A 16398-nucleotide genomic window follows, 5' to 3' on the forward strand; every position below is an offset into this window, starting at 1 on the left:
TTGTGTCCAAAGGTCAGGCTTGATGCACAGATCAAGATCAATTATAATTTGTAAGAAGATCAAATAACTATCAGTTTCAACTACTAACAAAATGTCAACATAACCAGAGTTAGTTGCAAAAAAAAAAAATGTGGTGGGTATAAATATCTGAAATGTCTTCTTTAATTAAACTTAAAGGAGAGTATGGTTGATTCACATAATAATTGCTTTCATAAAGAGGACAAACCAATCCTGCAGTGGGGGACAGTGGCGAGAGTATCAGTCGAAGAGGAAGCAATCATTTAAGATTATGCATTGTGTATATTTTCAAAAATAAGACATATGGGTATGCAACATAATTGAATGACAAAATAACCTGTACATGTTTTCTTTGAATATATGTACCCTGATTTATTGATGTCACCCCATTAACATTAATAAAAATTTATTTATTAAAAAAAAGAGGTGTTAAAAATTAAAAAAAAAAATAAGACATAGATGAACATAAGACCAATATGCCTTAGCTGTGGCATGTGACACTGGCCAGGCAGGGCACACCTGACCATGAAAAGGATCCAACATAGACCCCTAAGCAACAGTATATCCTGCTGATGATGGGGACCTTAACCACAGCTATCATGTTTTCCAACACAAAACAGTTCTTGTATTGGGTTGAACACTGTGTCCTTCCCAAAATCACATCTACCCAGAACCTATGAAAAAACCTTACTTGGAAAGAAAGCCTTTGCAAGTGTAATCAAGTTAAGATGAGGTCATACTGGAGTAATGCGAGCTCTGAATCAAATATGACTGATGTTTCTATAAAAAGGGGGAATTTACAGAGGGAGGAGGATGCCATATGGAGTCCAAGGCTTCACACTGGACTCTATATTGGAGTGCTGCCTCTGTAAGTCAAGGAACACCAAAGATTGCCAGAAACCACTAGGAGCTAGGAGAGAGGGTGGGACAGATTCTCCCTCAGAGTCCCCAGGAAAAAACAAATCCTGCTTTGATAATCAGGCTTTTGGCTCCCAGAACTGTGAGACAGTAAATTACTGTTGTGCTAAGCCACCCAGTTACTGGTACTTTGTTACAGCAGTCCTAGGAAACCAGTAAGATCTCAAACTTGAGTTTTATAAAAACCATTTGAATCTCCCTGCTGTATTTTTCTTTTTCTTTAACTAAAATGAACTTTAAGTTTAGTTCCCTTTAACTAAAATTTGAAGAACTCCTGGCAAACTGTGCCCTTGTATGGTCGTTTTTGGTATGGGTATTAACTTTGAACTCCACTTTTACACCCCCACCCGTTAGCTTTGGGAGGGGCAATCAATACACCATTTACCAGGATTTCAGAGAGCCCGGTCTAAGCGCGTGCGTGAGCGTGAGCGTCTGCGTGTGTGCGTTTTCATGCTGCACGCTGCGACTCTTCTCAGAGGAGGAGGTTTGAGCTTGCACTGGGATTCAACTCAGACACAGGAAGCTTTCTCGCAACCATCAGAAAGATGAACTTTATTTTTCTGCCACTTCTTTGCTAATATCTGACTGGTAGAGTTTTTTGTTTGTTTTTATTCTCTCTTAAACTGAACTGATTATCAAATCATGATTTTTGCAGCTCGGGAGATTTCAATTCAGTGACACCAATTGCTGATAATAACACTGAAGAGCTAAAGCATTTAAAGGGCTGGATGAAGGAAGGTGAAGAAATTACACTCTCTCTACACACACACACACACACATAGCACAAAGTATATATATGTATACATAACACATGGAGAGAGACAACAGTGTGATGATAACCAAAGGGAAAGGGGGCTGAGGATAGGTGGAGGTAGGCACGGGTGGGGGGATGGAGACGGAAAGAGACTTCTGCTTGAGGTGATGGGACCACGATGTGGTATTTAGATGATGTTTTATTTATTGTACACTTAAAACTGTATGGTTTTGCAAGCCAATGGAAGTCCAATAAATCCAATTTAAAAATAATAGAAATAAATAAGTAATGCCAGGGGTTCCAGGTTCACAAGCAATAAAGCTCATGGTGGAAGCAGCAGGCCTGGGCTCCAATTCCTCTGGAGAAGCCTGAAGCTGAATAGACTCCATGATGACATGGTTAAGGAATCCTCCCCTCCCGTGTGAAAGTGCTCCAACATGTATGGTCAGAAGAAATGTTTTCAAAGACTCTTTGAAAAGAGCTATTTAAGAATCTGAATATAGTTTTGAAACAATAAAAACCATTTGTTTTGTGTTTTGATCAGTCTGAAAATATGTGACACTGTAGCTAGCCCAAGGAACTGGAAGAACTCCCAAAAGTCTAATTTACCATATCCTACAGCTCACTAGAGACTTCCACTTGTAACACAGGGCTTCTGGGGAAAAAGGATTTTTACATTTACACTTAGAAGCTAGTGTAATTACTCCATTAGTAGTGTCGACATAACCTCACTCTAAAGAAAAATCTAAACTAATTTTTATGTAATATTACATGATAAGAGATTAATTTTGGAGGATGTATGGCATATTTTGGGGGGGCAGGGATACTTTTAAACAGCTCTATTATGGGAAAGAGGGAATGAGGAGTGACTTTTTGAGTATTTTTTATAATTTTTTATAGATATTTAGAATTCATTATAGAATAAAGACTGAGGAGGAAGGAAAGGAAGGAGAGAGGGAAGAATGATGGGAGAAAATAAATTATGCAGTTAGTAAAAAGTACTGGAAAAAAACTTTGAGAGTATCTAGACAGAATATAAAACCCACATCAGAAACATTTAGCATTTTTCTATGAAACCACAAAGCAAAGCCATTCGCTGTTTTGAGTACTAACTAAAGATTGTCTCTGGGGAAAAATGAATGCCTATGGTCATGACCACATCTTTTTAACAAAAAATTTCAAATTGTTTTGTCTATTTTGAAAATAAATTCTGTTGACCAATGTTACTCTGTTAAATTTAATTTTTTCTAAATAAAAAAAAGAAAAAGAAAAAAGAAAACAATTCAGCAATGTTGATTGATAAGATAAAAAATAATCCAGCAACGTAAACAAAAACATACCATAAGAATGACTGAAATAAATTACATAATAGCACCAAGAAATAAAATTACTTTAAAAATTATTGTTTTGGTTGTTCTTCTTTGTTTGATTCTTGTGTGAGGTACATATACATATGTATGAGTCAGACTCAGCAAAATGTTGTTATTTTTCCCCCCAATACACACGCACTTCAAGTAGTTGATTTTTATTTCAGGGTCAGGAAAAAGATGCTTGAGCCCTACTTGAGAGCCAACCTGGGAACTGTAGGAAAATCTTCCACCCACAGGGAAACACAGACAATGACAGGTTCCTAACAGTTTCATTTCATGTGAAAGAAAAATACAATCAGGGATAATGTGGTAACCAGAGTGGACAGGTACCCATTCCTCAAAGACTGTCCAGTGCTCTTGAGGACCAGAAGTACAGAGAGACAGAACAGAAACCACAAGAATTATGTTATCTAAAATGAGAGGAAAAAAATTTCCTTGGTTTCCTATAAACACAAATAAGCAATATAGTTTATTCATTCCCTTTAGACATCTTAAAGATATTCTTTCTGTTACTGTTGACTAACCTGTCAAACTTCTTGTGTGTAGAATTTTTATTGAGTATGATATGCAATGGCAAAAAAAAAAGGTATTCTGTTTAGTTTTTTGTTTTTGTTTTTTCCCCATTAAGCCTTGTAAGATATCCAGTATTAAATAAAAGGCATGCCATCCTGGTTTATTCCTTTTATCCACTTAATTTTATCTTATTAAAAATGTTGAGGAAATCCATTGACATATGGTTGGTTTTGAAGGCATATGATTGAGATATTTTAAATATAAGCAATGAATTTTTTAATATAGAAAAATATTAATATTTTTAATTTGTTTTTATTAAGTGAGAGGAGGGGAAGCAGACAGACAGACTCCTGTATGCTCATGGACCAGGAGACACCATAAGCCCCCTGTGGGATGATGCTGTGTTCATCTAGGGCCATTGCTCAGTTGCTTGGAAACCAAGGTATTTTTAGTACCTGAAGCAGAGGCCACTGAGCCAACCTTAGTGCCTGGGGGTCAACTCTCTCTAATCCGAGCCATGGCTGCAGGAGGAGAAGAGAAAGAGAAAGAGAGAGAGAAGGAGAGGGTGAGGGGTGCAGAAGCAGATGGTCCCTTCTCCTGTGTGCCCTGCCCAGGAATCAAACCTAGGACATTCATATGCCAGGCCAATGCTCTACTGTTGAGCCAACTGAAAATATTAGTATTTCTATCAAAGAAAATGTAGGGACAATTGCTATAACTTTATATCTCAGCTTACTAGCAGTTTTCTTATGAAATTCAAATTATTTAACTCTGTCATTTGCCTCAGTCAGAATGGCACTTCAATAAAAATCTTATTTGCTACAGCCAGCAAGTTGGGAAGAATAAAAGAGAAGATGGGAAATTTTCTTTAAGGGTCCGAGATTCCCATGCAAATGCATTTGGCATAAGTCAGGCTCACCAAAAAAAGAAGTACTAGAGTTATTTCCATGAGCTGGTATAATTTCTTATAAAAATGTATCTGAAGAACAGGATTAGCGTGACCAATTTACTGTAAGCTTAAAAAGTCCATTCTAATGTTATGTCTCCATGTGAGTCACCTCTAACTTCTTCTTTTTTTTTTTTTTTATATAATTTTATTTTTTTAATGGGGTGACATCAATAAATCAGGATACATATATTCAAAGATAACAAGTCCAGGTTATCTTGTCGTTCAATTATGTTGCATACCCACCACCCAAAGTCAGATTGTCCTCTGTCACCTTCTATCTTGTTTTCTTTGTGCCCCTCCCCACCCCCTATCCCTCTCCCATTCCCCCCTCCCCCCCGTAACCACCACACTCTTATAAATGTCTCTTAGTTTCACTATTATGTCCCACCTATGTATGGAATAATACAGTTCCTGTTTTTTTCTGATTTACTTATTTCGCTTCGTATCATGTTATCAAGATCCCACCATTTTGCTGTAAATGTTCCGATGTCATCATTTCTTATGGCTGAGTAGTATTCCATAGTGTATATGTGCCACATCTTCTTTATCCAGTCATCTATTGATGGGCTTTTTGGTTGTTTCCATGTCCTGGCCACTGTGAACAATGCTGCAATAAACATGGGGCTGCATGTGTCTTTACGTATCAATGTTTCTGAGTTTTTGGGATATATACCCAGTAGAGGGATTGCTGGGTCATAAGGTAGTTCTATTTTCAGTTTTTTGAGGAACCACCATACTTTCTTCCATAATGGTTGTACTACTTTACATTCCCACCAACAGTGTATGAGGGTTCCTTTTTCTCCACAGCCTCTCCAACATTTGCTGTTACCTGACTTGCTAATAACAGCTAATCGAACCACCTCTAACTTCTGAGGTCAACTGGCACTTGCTGTCTAAACATCAGTGAGTGTCTCCTTAAAGGTGGCCAAAAATCTGTCATCTTTGACTTCATAGGCACTCAATAGGAACATCAGAGAAAAATGCCAGCTGACTTTTAACATGCTGTTTAACAACCAGCCACCAATAGAGAAAAACTTCAGATGATGAATTATGTGAATTTAGGACCTTTCAAAAACTCTCCTCATCATTTGGACTCTAAGAATTTCTTTTTAAATTATCCTTTAAAAATAATCTTTAAGATATCAACCTATCTGCAACAGAGACCTGTCGTAGAACTCTAGGCCCTGTCCGGTTGGCTCAGCGGTAGAGCATCGGCCTGGCGTGCGGGGGACCCGGGTTTGATTCCCGGCCAGGGCACATGGGAGAGGCGCCCATTTGCTTCTCCACCCCCACCCCTTCCTTCCTCTCTGTCTCTCTCTTCCCCTCCTGCAGCCAAGGCTCCATTGGAGCAAGGATGGCCCAGACGCTGGGGATGGCTCCTTGGCCTCTGCCCCAGGTGCTAGAGTGGCTCTGGTCGTGGCAGAGCGACACCCCGGAGGGGTAGAGCATCACCCCTGGTGGGCAGAGCGTTGCACCTGGTGGGCGTGCCGGGTGGATCCCGGTTGGGCACATGTGGGAGTCTGTCTGACTGTCTCTCCCCGTTTCCAGCTTCAGAAAAATATAAATAAATAAATAAATAAATAAATAAATAAATGGTTTTTACTCTAGACTCAAGCATGTCTGGGCATAACTGGAGGACCAGTGAGGTGTAATCACCAGGAATCTATTTATATTGATTGGCAACCAGCCAACTGGGGGAAGAATTGACACTAAGAAAGTGTTAAAATGAACTAACTAGTTTAAATGACAAACAGTAGGCAAGTGTCTGAAGACAGAATTGATTCTGAGGACTTGGATGCTAGTTCACTCCTGGCCCACCTCCATAGATGGTTGTCTTAAGACCAAGTGGAAGCTGAAGGAGCTGTGTCTGCATAAGCTCTGTACCATATTTGAGACCACCAGGGGTCTACCATATCATTGCCTGTGGTGTTGGGATGAACAGTGGCGGCATCATGAGCAGTCAGTGGCATTGAAAAAGTCAACAATAGTGGTGCTTTCAGAGCCTTAGGCACAGGTGCCCATCATGCTTCAGTAGCCCATCAACATCAAGGACATAGACAATGCCTTTAGAGGGCACTCACTTCAAAGCAGCCACCTTTGCCATGGACACTTATGTCCACAGCAATAGAGGGCAATGTAGGCAGAAGCATATCAAACCAAAGAATCCCAGGCCCTTGTTGCAAGAAGACAATGGAAATAATCACCTTGGATTTTCATTCAATTTAACTGTTATTAAAAAAAAAAAAAACTATCTTAAAATTTAGTAGCTCATAGAGCATCTTATTATTTTTTAATGATTCTATAAGTTGCCTGAAACTCAGCTAAATGGTTCTATTTTAGCTATTTACTAATAACGAACCACACAGCTCAGTGGCCTAAAACACATTTGCCTTATTATTTCTCATAACTCTGATGAATTCAGGCTCAATTAAGTGGTGGTTCTGCTTGTTTTGCTTGGGGTGTTCCATGTCACTGAAGTCAGATAGCAGGTGGAATGGATTAGCCTTGATGGTTTACATGTCTTGGGTTTAGGAACAGCTGAGCTCAGATGAGATGGTTGAAATTCTTGTCTTCTTTGTCTAAATCGCACAACCTCTCCCTCTCCACGGAGCTCCTCCTAGAGGTCTCTCCACTCCAGCATGTAGTTGGACTTATGCTTCAGCTCATGGGTCTCCTAAAAGCAAAAGCAGAAGTTGCTTTGGCCTCTTCAGGCTTAGATTTGAAAGTGGCACAGTGTCACTTTCACCACATTCTATGGGTTAAAATAAACCACAGGGTCACTTTGATTCACTACACAGAATGTAAATACCAGGAGGCATGGTACATTTGGAGGTGAGTATTAAAACTTTCAAACTAATGGAACCAAAATCCCACTATTTAATAATTATTGTATTTTTATTCTTGGAATGGTAGAACCTGGAAAACACAGGTAGAAAAATTGGTAGAAGACAAAGGAGCCTCAAAACATTGTGTAAACTCCTCTCAACCTTACACAGTGGCTCTCAACTGCTTGTTTCAGTGTTATTTATTAGTAGAGCAAGAAAGCCAGTGTTTTAAGTTAAAACATTCAAATCTATAACCTCATTACCTTTTGTTAAGTCTCCATAACATTCATAACAGGCAACTCTAGATAAAGGCCAGAATAATGAGCAGTGGCTAGTTTGAACCAAGATTTCTAGTCAGTTATCCAGTTTTTGCATCTCTGAGATTATCCTGGAATCATGAGTTCAACTCCAAGTGTTCAATATGAACTTGGTATTGGCCAGTGTACTTAAGGTGAGATTAAGCATTCTACCTACCTACAATTTATATGCTTCTTGGATATCTGGAATAATTCCAAAGATCTTGGTCTCAGGATGTGTCTACAGACCAGCTAAAAATGACTCCATCTTCCCAGTATTCAAGCCTTTTGTTCTTGGTTGAAATTCAGAGCTGTCACATAGTAGGACCTCCTAGGATCAATGGTTCTTGACTGTGTTTGTCTTCGAGACTCTTAATAATTTGAAGACCCTCTCAACAAAATGCATAGATTTAAAAGCAGTATAAAATTTCAGAGGTCTTCTCTATAGCTTTATAAACTATCTAGACTTATTCATGAACTATCACAGGTTCACAAATTGCACAGTTAAGAGTCCCTATCGCTAAAATATCTCCCTCTCTGCTTACTTGCACCCCTCTTTCTACTCATCTTATCCTAAGACCCAAAATCAATTCAAGATAAAATGGAAAATAAGCACAAGACAGACTTTTGGTCTGTTCTATTTATATATGGATGTATATGTAATATACATATATAGTGTATATAATATGCATTATATAAATAGGTCATATATAGTATATACATTACTTGTACATAACATAATATAGTATTTTATATGAATATATATATATCTACACACAGACATATTTCTAAGCTTGTTAAACAAGAGTCAGATTTATAAAACAAACAAATAAAAATTAGTTTCTTTATGTCTCTATGATCAATCCAAACTTTCTCCTAAGCCAGAATTTGATGTATTAAACAAATATTACCTCTTTAGGTAAAATGTCTTGCCCTATGCTACTCACCTCTCTCCATTCTAGTCTGGGTTCATGGAGAGATGTGTAGTGTACGTCACCACACAATGAAGAAAACAGGGTCTCAAATCCCAGTGCAGTTCTTTATTGGCCTATGGGCTGACCTGGGTCAGTCCCTGCACACAGTGCCCTGGACCCACTGTGGGCATCTTGCTGGCACTTGATGCTCAAGTGGGAGGCTGATGCTTCCTGTGGTCTCATCTCTCTCACTCAGCATCTTCCTGGTGTCACAGACCTCTCTCACTCTGCTGTATCTCCATCTGACCCGGGCCAGGGCTTCCATCCCACAGACCCTCCTGCAGTTTAGCCCGGCCTCACCATGGCCAACCCCATGTGGCAGGCCCTCTGCTTTTAGCCAGCTGCTAGCCTGCTCTCTCTCTCTCTCTCTTTGTACTCACTGTGACCCAGCTGCCCTAACTCCACCTGGAAACTAAGGGTGACTGGGAAAACAAAATGCCAGCTGTCACTCTGACCAAGCCTCCATGCCTCTCTCACTACACTGATCTGAAGTGGCCACCTCAGATAATATAAGGGGCAGTCTCCTCTGAGAATCCCAGGCCCAGGGCCTCAGTTCCTCCCGTTCCCTTTGACCCTGCCTCCTATTTCTCTGTCAGAGGAGTTCTGACACACTGCTTATTTTTTGCCTCTCACACTTGTGTCTCCTCCCATTGAATGTCTTGAGCTAAAAGTTGTAAATTCGGTGCTTTTCCTCCCTCCACATCACATTTTCCCTTTGTAGCAAATCTCATAGCCTAACAATTTGTCAGAAGCAGATATCTTCTCCACACATATCAGAAACTTTAATTAGAGATCCTCATATATATTGCTCACAAAAATTAGGGGATATTTCAAAATGAATATGAAGCAATAAAATAAAGCATTTGATTTTTTTATTAAACAAGAATATCAGAAAAGAAAACCACAAGTCAAAGAAAGTTGTTCAATTATGCAAATGAGATGCAAAACCAACTCATTTCATTGGTGAAAATGCACTATACAAAAGGCTGCAAGTACTGGAGTATTTGCACGTTCCCTGATCCCCTAATTTTTGTGAGCATTCTGTTCAGCAAATTGCCTTCTCTGAATACAAGCACAAATATAATTTGACAAAACTGAGAAACATGTACCTCGTCCCAGCAGGTTTCGTCCTTAGCTTTGAAATACTACCTGCCACCACCTTCCTCCCTTCCCGCCCTTCAGAGGAGTAAGGCCCCAGGGCAACAAGATTTGCAGGACCTTTTTAAAAAATAGTTAAGTTTTATTCCCTTTCACTGTAATATTTTAAAAAGGAAGATGACAGGGACTTATAACACCTTCGAATTTATATTAACACCCTAGAGCAGGGGTCCCCAAACTTTTTACACAGGGGGCCAGTTCCCTGTCCCTCAGACTGTTGGAGGGCTGGACTATAAAAAAAACTATGAACAAATCCCCAGGCACACTGCACATATCTTATTTTAAAGTAAAAAAACAAAATGGGAACAAATACAATATTGAAAATAAAGAATAAGTAAATTTAAATCAACAATCTGACCAGTATTTCAACGGGAACTATGCTCCTCTCACTGACCACCAATGAAAGAGGTGCCTCTTCTGGAAGTGCGGCGGGGGCCAGATAAATGGCCTCAGGGGGCCGCATGTGGCCAGCGGGCCGTAGTTTGGGGACCCCTGCCCTAGAGGGTATGAAATTTTAAATAAAAATGACAAGAAAAACAAGCGACTATAAACATACATATGATGCCTATTGAAATTTATGTTACTACTTATAAGAACCTTTCTTTTTCATTGTTCTTCCCTATTTTCCCAGTGTAGCTCATCAAGATTAGTCAAATGGTTTTGCCTAGACTCTGCAAGCCTCATTTGAAAATCCTATTGTTTATAAAGCTGCACATTCAACTTCTCAGTACCATGAAAGACTGTAAGTCAAATGTGTTCTGAAGCTAGGACATGTACTGGAAACAAAATAAATACCTATAAATACAATAAAACATTTTTTCTGTAAGACTTTCCCTTTCATCTGGGGGAGGCAGGTAAGGGAGGTATATTGGGTGATGTTCCCAATTTTTACATATTTTTGCATATACTATATATAATATAAGCTATATGTGCAGCACTTATATTTGAATTTCCATATCATCCTTTTCAAATTAACTCCAAATTATGAATAATGAGAAGAGAAGGAGTTCTGGGTTTAAAATCATGAAAGTGAAGGTTTCTTTCTTTCCTTTTTTTTATAAGTATAAATAACTCTATTGCATCATGAAGTTATTCTTAAAGTTAGATAAAATACTTTTTTCCAAATATTTGGAATTCTTATATTCCTAGCTGGTACCTTCTAGGAGATGATTGTCCCTTGAGAACTTTGTGGTAGGTCATCCTGTGAGAGTTCTCAGCCACGAAACTTCACAGGAATTCAACGTATAAGGTAAACAATGTCATGAGATTTAACTTAACTTTCACTAACCCCATCTACTCAAATTAATAAACATTAACATAAAAATTCATAAAGTGGGAAGACCCCCAAAGTTAGTGATTCTAGACTGTTGGGCAGATAAAATGTATTATGCTCACTTTGTTAAAAATGGCGCTGCCCACGTGAGGCTGTCACCCAGGTGATATTAATGTGTGTTGAGAATCCTTGTGGCCTGGGGCTTGGTTTTGGGATTAAGCCTTTCCCACCCTTTTTGATGTGGGGTGGTACAATCCAATCATGCCTCAGAGAAGTGACTTTGTATTAGAGACTTCCCTATTTTGTATATTGGATTAGAGGTTGTGAAGCTACAATATAAAATGGGGGCAGAACGAGAGTTTGCGCTCTTGGTTCCTGGGATGATTAGCATGAGAGAGCAGAGGGAGCAGAGCAGAGAGCAGAAAGAGGCCATGTGGCCAGGAGAAGCAGCCAAGATGGCTGAGTGCTGAGAGAGAAGCCAGTTTGGGCAGAGTTTGTGCAGGGAGAAGGAAGGAGATGGGGAACAGAGGTGAATAAGTCTGGTGAGCTAGAAACCTTTGATACTAGGAAACTCGGATAAGTCAGTAGCTTTGTGAGCACTGAATGTGAGTGGGTTTTGGAGCCCAGTGTGTGTTTTTGCTTGCCCGCCGAGTGCAAGCTAGGATTAAAGACTATGGCCCATCAGCTTTTGGCTCCGTTGTTTTTTTACCGACTGTCCGAATCCAATGCGAACCTGCATGGGCCGGGCTGCTGTGATTCTGGCCCTGGCCACAGCCACTGGATTTACATAGACAAATAAATTATATATCTTACTGGGAATTTCTCTAGCCACTTTTCTCCCCATTATTTTATCTCTGTGCATGTGTGTGTGTGTGTGTGCATTTTACTTACTTTTAAAGAATAAATGCATTTCTATAATTTTTAGCTCAACTGAAGAACTTCATAATATATTGCTAAAGATAAGAAAAGGTGTTAGTTTTCAGAATGTCAAAAATGAGAAGATAGAGTCAATAAGTCCATTAATATTTTCATCAGAATTGGGAATCTTTACAGGACAGTCATAAGAGAAAAAAGGAAAAGAGGTATAAATAAATTGCTTATATATTCACATAGAAGTAAGTTGTAAAGAAAGAGGAACAAAGAAACCGAGTGAGAAGAAAATAATGAGGGAGGAAGAATGTGTGAGAGGAAGGAAAGAAAGTATAGAGAAGAGGGGAAAGGTGGTTTCTACTGTGGAAAATCAAAGACAAAGGCAAATCTATTAGTTAAATTTCAAACTTAAAGTCCAGCCTCCTGAGGAGACCTCTAGCTGGAGCATGTACCAGGCATTAAGGGTGGCAGGCCCTGCTCATGGTCTTGGTGTTTTTCCTGCTTGGGTACATCTGAGGCACCAGAAGACTCATCTGAGTGCATCCAGCCTCCAACCCCAGGAGCTACCCTGTGGCAGCAGTGACGGCGACGACTTCTCTGCCAGGTGATGCATGAGCAATGAAAACGTGTGGCTGTGCAACAGGTCAGTGCAGCCCAAGCTCTCTCCATCTAGTTCTTGCTTATTCCTCTTAATCACATTCTTTAACCCAAAAAGCTTAGTGGCAGCTTAGCTGTAGGTACCCAGATCTTGGCATCACGGTCATAGCATCACAGGTTAAGTAATGGTGGTCTCAAGACAGTTTACAGTACCTGCCCTGTCCGCCTCCATGAACTGAATGATCTGACAGGGTGATTTCCCCCAGAGGCAGATATGCCCGCCATCACTACTGCGCCACAAACTCACGGCTGGGGCCGCAAAAATTAATGTCTTTGACTGCAGCATGTGTTCCGTGCCCCTTATATCTCTTAATGTACTGGGCTCCATCACAATGAGAGGAATGGAAGAGATAAATATCTTCATCACTGTAAGGAGGCCTGTGTCATCATGGCTGTACCCAAAGCCAGGTGATCCTTACTTTGGAATCACAGTTGACCAGGTGATGAGGACAGAATGTCTTGAGTACTCCATATTTCTCATTCTCATCAGTTTTCCTCTGATCATAAATTCTTACCTACTGGTCTCTCCCATCCACAGCAAACTGTTAGGTATTGGCAGGATTCACAAAGATTGTATACAGTCCTACTTTCCTCTCGTTCTTTTTTGTTACTACCAGTTTTGAAGCTGGCTGGTCTCGTGTGAAGTCAGTGGCAAAGATAGCTGCATCTTCACTTGAAGTTAGGAATTTAAAAGGGGAGCCGGATCCATAGCCAACTTGTGTAAGGCTCGCCTATGTTGGGTCACATGCTTAGAAATTCTGCTGTGTAGCAAAGCAGATAACTGTATTATTTGCACCTGTCCATCACCAGCACATGTGGCCAGGGTGGATTTGCCAGAATTGGAAAGGAACTTGACATGAAAGACATTATTTCTGTGACCAATATCAAAGTCCAGTACTGACTGCTGATGTACCCAACTGCCAACATCACTGTAAGGTCACCACTGCTCATGGCCAGCCGGGTGCCACACTGGTTAAAGTGAACACTATTGATATAATCACAATGGCCCTCAAGCCCATACTGCAGGTGGAAATGCTGCACAAAAACTCTTGACCCACAGGCTTAATATACAAAGCAGGAACTTGAACCAGCTGCCAATCTCAAAGGACATTCTAGCAACAGGGGTGGGAGACAGCTATCTCTGAGGACACCTAATCTTCCAGGTCCTCATCTTCCTAATTCTCCTCTAAAAATACTGATGAAAGGGAAGGTTTCAATAATCAATATTCCAAAATGCAGTTTGACTTCTTTGAATTCCGAAGAGGATTAAGCAGAGGCTAGTCAGCAGCTGACTGATGCACCGATCTAAAAGGCACATTAAAATACCACAAGAATAAAATGACGATGGTCCAGTTAACTAGGTTTCTATCTTGGTTCCTTATACAGCTGTAGTATGTCCCAGACTTTTCTACTTGAATAGAAAAAAAAAAAAAAACAAAAAACAAAACCAGTGAATGGTTTAACAACAGGACCAGTAAGGCCCAACTTTCCTTGTATAGAACATGTACCATCAGGATCTTTGAGACCAGCTGCCTGACAGTCCCCTGAAATTAGCCAATATAGAATTAGCATTCTCAAGTCAAATATTAAATTGCAAATTACCTTGAGAATAATCATTTAAAGCTAACCTTGCATAAGCTTTCCAAAAAGTTGTTTAGCTCAGAAAAATTACAAAAGAGACCCGAGAAACAAAAAGAAATACAAAATATTTTGCAGATATGGAAGATCAAAAAGAGAAATAGATATCTTTCGAATAATACTTTGTAATAACATCCATGTAAGTTACCCCTTGTGTTTGGGTGAGTAATACCACATAGTTCTAGTGACAGAAAACAGAAATGGAAGAAAATCTCACATAAAATTATAATATAATGTTCAGTTCAAAGTGTAAATCACCTATTTTGAACATAAAGAAGTACAAACATCTTTAGTAAATAAATTTTTTTTTCTTTTCCCCTAAATAAATTCTGAACAGAAATATGGACCTCAGTTGCCCTGATAGAGGATGTTCCACAGGCCCCGCTATCAACCCGAGAGGAGAAGGGCCTCCCTCCTGTGCGTCCTCGCCGGTTCCACCCCAATCCGCCCGGAATAGCACCTCTGAAGCTCTATACGGCTTCTGTCTGTTAATGAAACCCAGGATAATTGACACATTTCGAGCTTAATAAATTAAAATTTTCAAGTCTTTTTAATTGAAAAATTGTCAAGCCACATATTTTCCTCATCCCATAGATGAATATTGCGTTCTATGACTTTAAAATTGTTGTTTACTTTAACCTTAACTCAGGATCATAATTTTAATTGCTACATCATTTTGTGCCTTGACTGTCATCTAAAATATCAACTGCTCTTTCTAGCACTGTGTTATTTGCAAATGTGAGAATACAGTTGGGGGGTCGCATAAAACTAGGTTTGCATACTATCTCCCCTGCTCTCTACCTGCTTGATCTTGCTTAATTTCTCATCTTCTCTGAAATCATCTTACAGGGCTAATGAATACACCATAGTTAATATATACAAAAGTGTTTATCATGCCCTTTACAAAGTAAATGTTCTCTAAACAAGAAGTATATAATATTACTTTTGCTATCATTCTTATTGATATTCAGCATGCCTTCTTTGCCTATACTCAACTATGTGATTAAAATGTCAGACAAGAATGGAGCCCTCTGGCATTTCATAATAAACTTACTTTTAAATCCAAAAACTTACTACCAAAGCCAAAAGAATTAAACAGTCATTTAGAGCTGCTTTGTAAATGAAGGCTCCTCTGAACTGTTCTCCTTGTCCCAGTTCCTGCCCCAATCCACACACAAACAACTGTCTCATAGCAAACTCACCTTATTCGTTGGTATTTCAGTATAAACTTTATGGGTAGACCTATATCACAACAGGGAGAGTAATGAGGTAAGAAGGCACAGGCCTGCTTTAAACAATTGGCAATATCTGCCTAGAGTGCTGTGCTGAGAATGATTCTGAAGCTCTGTCTTCTCAGAAGAAAGGTTGCAATGTCTTTCCTATATGTGCGCGTTTGCCTTCCCAATATTAAATCATACATCTACACTATCACAAAGACCTAACAGTCTGGTGAACACACTAAAAAAACAAAAGCTGCTGAATAAAATGGAATATATGTCATTGCCACACTCATGATTTTCCTGGAAACTGAATCCCCTGAGCAAGGACTTGTTTTATTGGTCAGCATCAAATCCATAAACAATTCAAGTGCAATGTGGACAAAAGACTCTGCAAATGATTTTAGACTTGGGTTAGTTTATGTTCTCACTAACATGCTATATACCCACTGCACATTGATGTGTGCTCAGAGAACACAAATTCATTTCTATACCAGCTGATGTGCAATAAAGAAAGAGGTTAAATTTGGGGTACTTTACAAAACCAATCTAATTTATCATTGCAATTTCAACTATTTAGACTGTCCACTTCCACCCCTAATGCTAAACTCATAATAAATAGTGTTTAATACATTTAACTTATATTCTCTTTCCTTTCTTACACAGCACATTTAAAGCTGAGTTCATTTTAACAACATCTCTCCCATGCCCCATTAGAACTGTTTCTTCTACTTCTTAAGCCTACAAGAAAGTTGCAGTCCCCTGGGTTTCTGAGGTGTATTGATTTCTCTGATTATAATACATACTTAAATTTGTACCAATTGATTTTTCAAATCATAGAAGACAGATTCAGAATGAACGGAACCTTTGAAAACAAAATATAGTTTATAAATAAGAAACTTATAAAAATTGTTATAAAAAATAAACAAGAAGAAAAATAACTGATTTTGCTGGTATATAATACAATT

General features: G+C 39.2%; 1 pseudogene; it reads right to left on the minus strand.

The window, feature by feature from the left end:
* Window positions 1–12447: 12447 nt before the first annotated feature.
* The window catches only part of LOC136397475 (DDB1- and CUL4-associated factor 8 pseudogene), a 161426-nt pseudogene continuing 157475 nt past the window's right edge, over window positions 12448–16398 (minus strand).

This window comes from Saccopteryx leptura, chromosome 3, assembly GCF_036850995.1.
Source record: "Saccopteryx leptura isolate mSacLep1 chromosome 3, mSacLep1_pri_phased_curated, whole genome shotgun sequence".
NCBI classification, from domain to species: domain Eukaryota; kingdom Metazoa; phylum Chordata; class Mammalia; order Chiroptera; family Emballonuridae; genus Saccopteryx; species Saccopteryx leptura.